The sequence below is a fragment of the Canis lupus genome, chromosome 17 (genome assembly GCF_011100685.1).
Source record: "Canis lupus familiaris isolate Mischka breed German Shepherd chromosome 17, alternate assembly UU_Cfam_GSD_1.0, whole genome shotgun sequence".
Taxonomy (NCBI): domain Eukaryota; kingdom Metazoa; phylum Chordata; class Mammalia; order Carnivora; family Canidae; genus Canis; species Canis lupus.
Window position 1 is genome coordinate 34,118,450 of NC_049238.1, and position 8,051 is coordinate 34,126,500.

An 8,051-nucleotide genomic window follows, 5' to 3' on the forward strand; every position below is an offset into this window, starting at 1 on the left:
AATGGCAGTGCACTCCTCTCCTTATGCATGAGCCCTCCCGGGAAGGCTGGATCTCACCCGGACTTCCCAAGACCTCCCTGAGGCCTGCCCAGGGCGGCCCAGGCTGACTGGGCTACCTCATTATTCCTTCACTTTGCCTGCCACGGTCCCGGGACACATTTGTGCCAGTTCCAAACCTCAACCCAATCACAGCAGTGAAGACTTACCCTAGCCCTCAGCGGCCGCTTCTCCCAGCGCAGTTCTTCCTGATGTTCACTGAACAGGTCCCAGCTGAGGCGCAAGGGATGGGCAGACACGAAGTTACAAACCAATTTTTCAAATGACTGTTTCTTCAGGAGGACAAAACTCCAGAAGAGAAAAGGGAACGGACACCAAGTATAAACAAAGGCTCTTCTGTGTGACTCCACTTTAATTAGAATGACAACTAATTGAAAGCAATTTAAGGTTGGTTCATGAAAGGTTAATGGAATTCATGTTTTGGAGATGCTGAATGCGACACAGACTCAGCCAGAAATACAAACCTAACCTTTATTCTCTTTAATTATTCGGTCAGAATAATTTCCTGGGAGCAGGTTTAGTCTCTGGATGGCTTTTAATTAAACACCACTGAACTTTGAAGTTGACATCAACTCATTCAGCGGCAACTCAATTTTCAGATTAATCTGCTAACACAGAGGTTTTGTGGCCTCAACAGGGCAGAGCTGGTGGGGGTGGGGTGGGGTGGGGTGGGGTGGGTAGACGTTCTTGGAGCCTGATGAGTATCGATAGATTCTGGAACTTCTTGTCTTCCCTCATCCTCTCCTCAAAGCAATTCCATAACCTATGCCAGCACCTAAGGAGAGAGGCTCAGGCTGGGATGAACAATCAAACTGCCTCCTTCCTTGGCTTTTCCCACCAAGGCTGGGGACGGCAGACTCTGTCCAAGCACCCCCACTCTACTTCTGCCTCCTGCCCTCCTCCCATATCTCCCCACTCCAGAGATGTACTGAGACACGTTGGGAACCCTGGCGTGGCCGTCCCGTGGAGAGGTGCCCTTAGAAACGCTCCCATCTCTGAGCTGGCTACCTTGTACTACAGCCCAGCCCCAGCCTCAGCCTCCCCTTGTGGGCCTTTGAAAACCCAGCTCCTTGAATCTGCCAGCTGTACCATGCCCAGGCCCTTTTCCACTGCTGACTGGGAGGTGGCCCCACCACTTCTATAGCCTGCGGCAGCTTCAGCCAACCTCCACCAGAACATATTTGCAGTTGGCAGATCTGGCTAGGAGGAGTTGGGAGCATGAAGGGCCAGTGCCTGGGCCTTAAACACTCATGTGACATGACAAAGCTCAAGATCACGGACAAGGGAAGGCATGATGTCCAAGGTCTTTGTCAGAACTTGAGGGAAAAAAAAAAAAATCTCTAAAGAATGTCATTCTTGGCCACTCTGTTTGCCCCGTTTCCATCAGTATTTTCCCAACTCCTTTGGGAATCTGTTCTAACAGACTCCAGACCTTGAGCAAAAGTAGCATCTGCTCGTCCAACATGTCCTTAGGTAGCATGGCACCCCATGAATTCTGGAACCACCCAAAGGTCAGGGTTCCCAATTCAAGCTTATGCAAGTGACAGCTGCCAATGGCAGAAAAGGCAAATGACCCATCCCACTCCTGTCCCGACCCTGGAAGGTGGCTGATGCCTTCACAACAGCAGGGGTGACCTACTACAGCCAAGGATGCAAGAGGTTTCCAGAACAGAGGTCATGGCCAGGGTTCCCCCACCTGCACCCACCCAGGAGCAGCCTGTCTTAAAACACCAAACCCCACCAGTCACATGGAGTGTCCAGACTGGGACAGGTGACGGATAATAGAATTCCTTCATAGCAAAAGAGTTTCTTGGTCATACGGTTTATCAACTCTAAGACATTGAGAGACCCTAGAGAGGGCCTAAAAAATTTTAAGGTGTTTCCTTAAATATAATCACAGTGTTCGCTTACAAAGAGAAAAGTATCTGATTCACCTTTGGGTCCCTGTCTCCTAAGAGCATGTGCTTCTGCACCCTAATGAAACACCTGGTAGAAGCAGAGGATTAGTGGAATTCCTTGATAACCGTGGGTCAGAGGAGCCCCGGACAACTGAGGGTGACCAATGACCCTGACAAGAAGAGTACTAAGGACATGACCTCACTTCCCAACCATACCCAAGTTGGACAGTTTTGGGTGCTAAAGAGTGATGCAACCCAGAATATATGCAAAATGTCAAATAAATGTATTAACTGCAGAGGCCAGGTAGTATCTCAATGTCTAGGCAATGAATCATTCACTGCCCCTGCTGTAACTTTTAGCTCTTGAAGGTCAACGGGTCAGACAGTAAGAGGTTTGCATAGCTTGCAACCATAAGAAAAATCTGAAAGAAGACTTGGGGAGTGGAAACCTCAACACCAAACAAGGCCAGGGGGCCTGCCCAGAGCCACACACAAGGGAGAAGTACACAAATCAAAGCCAACCAGCCAGCGTTCTAAAGCCATCATTACCTTCATCATGCCACTGCTGGCTTCACATCAGAGCCCCACTGGACGGGGGCCCAAGCAGCAGAGGTAAAGCTAGTCAGATCCTGAAAGGGAATCTGGTTGACACAGAGAACAAAGAACCATGCACTTCTTTCAAAGAAGTGTAAAATAGCCATTTGTAACCTTTCTTGCTCTTATGCACCTGAAAAAAATTCTGAGAATCTATGTGAGACCCTCTGTATATATAAGCTTACAATGAAAAATTTTAGATGTTATGTTTAAATAGCTGCGAAGAGTATAGTTTCTGGTGTGTGACAGATATCTGCATAAACTATTAAGACACTCTTATAAATGTATTCAGTGGAATATAAATAAATACCACTGCAATTAAACACCTACCTTCATTTAGTTAAAAATACTAATGTCTACATAACAGAAATTTCTCTTTGAACTTGTCTTGATTTCCATTTCACTTCTCCACCTAAAATTTTAACCCTCCCCCAAATTTTATCCTAATATAATGTATTTTTAGGCTTGAAAGTCTTATTGATCATACTTAGAATTCTCTGCAACATATTAAAAACACTTAAGATTTTATTTATTTGACACAGAGAGAGCGTGCACAAGTACAAGCAGGAAGAGCAACACGCAGAGGGTGAGGGAGAAGCAGACTCCCCTCTGAGCAGGGAGCCCAATGTGGAGCTCGATCTCTGGACCCTGGGATCATGACCTGAGCCAAAAGCAGATGCTTAACCAACTGAGCCATCCAGACACCCCTAAAATTTAATTTTGGTTAAACTTCCTATGACCATAGATCTAAGTGTTAAAATATTTTATTATGGATTAATGTTATTATAATTACAGTTAGCACAAATGTGACCAAAACATAAATATTGATAATGATTAAATATGAGCAAGGTTTTATTAGAAATGCATCCTGGGGTGCCTGGGTGGCTCAGTCAGTTAAGCATCTGAACTCTTGATTCAGCTCAGGTCATGATCTCAGGGTAGTGAGATGGACCCCCACTCTATGCTGGGTGTGGAGCCTGCTTGGGATTCTCTCTCTTCCTCTCCTGCATCTCCCCTCCAAATTTTTGGAAAAAAGAAATGCTGGCACCTGGGTGTCTCAGTTAGGCATCTACCTTTGGCTCAGGTCATGATCCCAGGGTTCTGGGGTCTAGTCCTGCATGGGGCTCTCTGTTCATCAAGGAGTCTGCCTCTCCCTCTACCCTCCCCCCACCGCTTGTGATCTCTCTCTCAAATAAATAAAATCTTAAAAAAAAAAAAATGCATCCTGATTAGGGGCAGGGAGCTGGCTTATACTTCCATGGATGAATATTTGCTTGCTTACTGTTAAAATAAGACTATAGCACCAATTTCATTACAGTTTTGTAGTAGCAGCATCTTTGAACTCTCAATTCCTGAGTTATATGTCAAAAGCCACATATTAATCTATTATCCAAAGATCAAATGAACTCAATTGGTTCCTCCTCCAATTCTGTTAAAAGGACTCAGAAAACTTTGAAACTTGTAAAAGGATTTGTTACCCAGTCATTAGAGTCACATTCTCAACATTGTCAATATTTGCAATTATTCCCGTTGCACCCCAAGATGGTTTTTATGCTCCAGGACAATACAAGGTGGTCTCATCAAATGGGGGAGGGGTTTGTGTTCCTTTTAAAGAGTGGAAAAAGATGATAAGGGAGTCCTTGAGCCAGGTGAATTCTTAGACAGCTCTACTTTAGGAAGTACATTGGAAGCTGAGGACCTGAAGATTGATTCCCTTAAAACTGTCCTTGCCTGAGGACCCTATTGGAAGCCTCCTACCCCCCAGGGGTATGTGAGTCCAGACTGTCGTTGTACAGACTAACTACACTGCCTGAAGGAGGCGAAGAGAGGGAAATGTCCCTCTAGTGACAGCACTTCATCCAGACAGCACTGACAATGAGGAGAGTCAATCTCCCTCTGAGGAAACCCAACCTGAAAAAGGTTCAAAATAACCTGCTTGGAAGAACTCTGAGAATACACCAAAAGGCCTGAAGGCCAAGAACACAACAACCTGTGTTCCTTCTCTACATCTGCCAGCAAGGTCTGGCACCAAACAGCTGACTGACCCAGTAGGGAACACCTGACCCAATAGGAGCCCAAGATATTCTCTCTCCTGAAATTTGAGTCTGGTTACTGGTGACTGGACAACCATTTCCTACCTTGTGCAATGAGAAGTAGAGAATGACAGCTACACAAAGGGGAAGAGAAAGGTTAATCACATAGGTTCCCAAATAAAAGTCCTGTGAAGCCCAGCTCCACTCAGGTCCTAGAAAGCCCCCTTTCCGCACTGGCTGGTTCTAATCCATCTCTGGGACTTGCAATCAGAAGAGGTTTGGCTCACACAGGAGTTAGCAGAGACAGACTGACCAAGTCAACCTCATGGATCAAGAACATTGACAGCATTATCAAGGAGCAACTAGACATTAAATGGCAAAGTACGTGAATAGATAGTAACAAAATCTTAAAACAAAAAGAATTTTAAAAATTAGTAATTTTAAATAAAAGATTCAAAATCACTAATTACAGTAGAAAGAATTTTTTTAAAGACTTATTTTTTGGGCAGCCCTGGTGGCTCAGCGGTTTGGCACCGCCTTCAGCCCAGGCCTGGCCTGATCCTGGAGATCTGGGATCAAGTCCCACGTTGGGGACTCTCATGAATAAATAAAATCTTTAAAAGAAAAAAATTAAATTAAAGAAAAATAGACTATGTATTCATGAGAGACAGAGAGGCAGACATAGGCAGAGGGAGAAGCAGGCTCCCTGAGGAGAGCAGGATGCAGGACTCCATCCCAGGACCCTGGGATCACACCCTGAGCCAAAGGCAACTGCTCAACCATTGAGACACCCAGGTGTCCCAGTAAAAAAACAATTTAAACCAGAGAAATGTTATCACTTACTAGATTGGCAAAGATAAAAAAAATTTGATAAAGTGTTTTGCTAGCAAAAGAGAGGAGGAACAGGCATCCTCATCACTAAATAGGAACATACATGGGCACCATCTCTATCAGCGAGGCCGAGCCATCAAAACTGGAAACACACATTCCCTTCACCTTTTAAGTCTCACTTCTAGAAATTATCCTACAAATACATTCAACAATATGTAAGATGAGATGGACAGATCATATATTAAAGCAGTGCTTAAAAAAAGCAAAACATTTAAGACTAAATACTCATCAACAGATACTAAATAAATTATGGTGTATTCCCAAAATGGAATATAATTCAGAAAAATGAGACAGAGAACAATCTTCAGACTACAACTGACTAGTAGGAACGTATGGTACCATTCAGGAAAAAATAAAACAGGCAGAGAAGGAAAATACATCCATATATATATATATATATATATATAAACAGAACTTATCTGAAAATAAACAGAAGAAACTAGGGTAGAGAAAGAACAAGATAAGCAAGAAAGCATCCTGTGTGTCAGAGAGGAAAGAAATACTCAAAGACTGACAGGGCATGTCAATAGGACACAGAAGCCAAATTTGGGCTGAACTGAAGCAGTGGAATGAATAATGACAGAGATGGTGATTACACTGAATGAGGAAATCAAACTTAAACATCTGAATGGGGAGGGAGGAACTCATCTTCACAGGGAAACATCAATGACATAGAAGGAATGATAGAATAGACAATCACTTTTTAACAGCCATCTTAAAAATAAATGCTTCAGCCAAGAATCACCAATGACGACTAGTCTGTGTAAAACATAAGGATAGGATGTTCCCAATCTCAAATATCAGCCCACAGATTACTCATTAATTACAAAGGGGAAAGGCTATCTAATAAGGGAGAAATCTGGCAGACAACTACTGAATAAAGTTATCCTAACTTCAAATTGCCAGTAATGGGACAAACTGGTATCAAGTACCACCACCTGATAGAATGAGAAAACCACATCATATATAAGGAATTCCTGACAAAAATGTTTAACCTCAATCCTATCATAAGGAAACAGTAAGGCAAATCCAAGTTGAAGGATGTTCTGCAAAACACTGCCCTGAACTCTTCAAACTTTTCAATGAAGGACACTGGGGACCATCCTGGAAAAAATGGAATGTAAATTGGTAAAGCTTATTTACAAAGTCTGGCAACTCCTCAAGAAATTAAACACAGAGTGACTATATGACCCAGCAAATCCACTCTTAGGTATATCTGAGGTATGTAACTAGAAGAAATAAAAACACAGGCCCACTCATAATCCTGAACACCAATGTCCACTGAAGCATTAATAGCATATTCACAGTAGTCAGAAAGTGGAAATGACCCACATGTCCATCAACTGATGAATGGATAAACAAAATGTGATTTATCTATACAATTAAATATTATTTAGCTATAAAAAGGAAATGAAGTATTGACACACGCTACAACATGAACCTCAAAATCATTACACTAAGAGAAGCCAGTCACAGATCACCACTTATCAGTTTTTTTTTACATGAAATGTATAAAAAAAATTTATATTTACATCTATAGAGACAGAAAAGAGATCAGTGGTTGCCTAAGGCTGGGAGGTGGGGTGGGGAAAGGGAATGACTGTTAACAGGTGCAGGACTTCCTCGTAGGGTAATAGAAAACATTTTAAAATTGTGGTGATGGTTCCACAACTCTGCATACAGTAAAAACCACTAAATTGTACACTTTATTTTTAAAGATTTTATTTATTTATTCATGAAAGACAGAGAGAGAGGCAGAGACACAGGCAGAGGGAGAAGCAGGCTCCATGCAGGGAGCCAGATGTGGGACTCAATCCCAGGTCTCCAGGATCACGCCCTGGGCTGAAGGTGGCGCTAAACTGCTGAGCCACCCGAGCTGCCCTAAATTGTACGCTTTAAATAGGTGAATTGGGGATCCCTGGGTGGCGCAGCGGTTTAGCGCCTGCCTTTGGCCTGGGGCGTGATCCTGGAGACCCGGGATCGAATCCCACGTCAGGCTCCCGGTGCATGGAGCCTGCTTCTCCCTTTGCCTATGTCTCTGCTTCTCTCTCTCTCTCTCTGTGACTATCATAAATAAATAAAAATTAAAAAAAAAAAAAAATAGGTGAATTGTAGGGGCACCTGGGTGGCTCAGTCCCTTGAGCAAATGACTCTTGATTTCAGCTAGGGTCATCATGATCTCAGAGTGGTGAGATTGAGTCCCACGTGGAGCTCCACACTCAGCAGGAAGTCTGCTTGATTCCTCTGCTCCTCCCCACCTGCATGTGCACACTCTCTCTAAAACACATCTTTAAAAAAACTAAGATAAAATAGGTGAATGGTATGGTATGTGAACTATATCCCAATAAAGCTGTTATTTCAAAAAAAACACAACTATAAAGGACACATCATTGGGATGCCTAGAGAAATTTAAATATAGAATATATATTAAAGAGTATTGTTATCAATGTTAAATTGAATATGACAACTGTATTATGGTTATGAAGGATAATGTCCTTATTCTTAAAATACTGCCTAAAAGTATTTATGGCTGAATTATCATAATTCCATAGCTTAATCTTAACTGATTCAGCAAAGA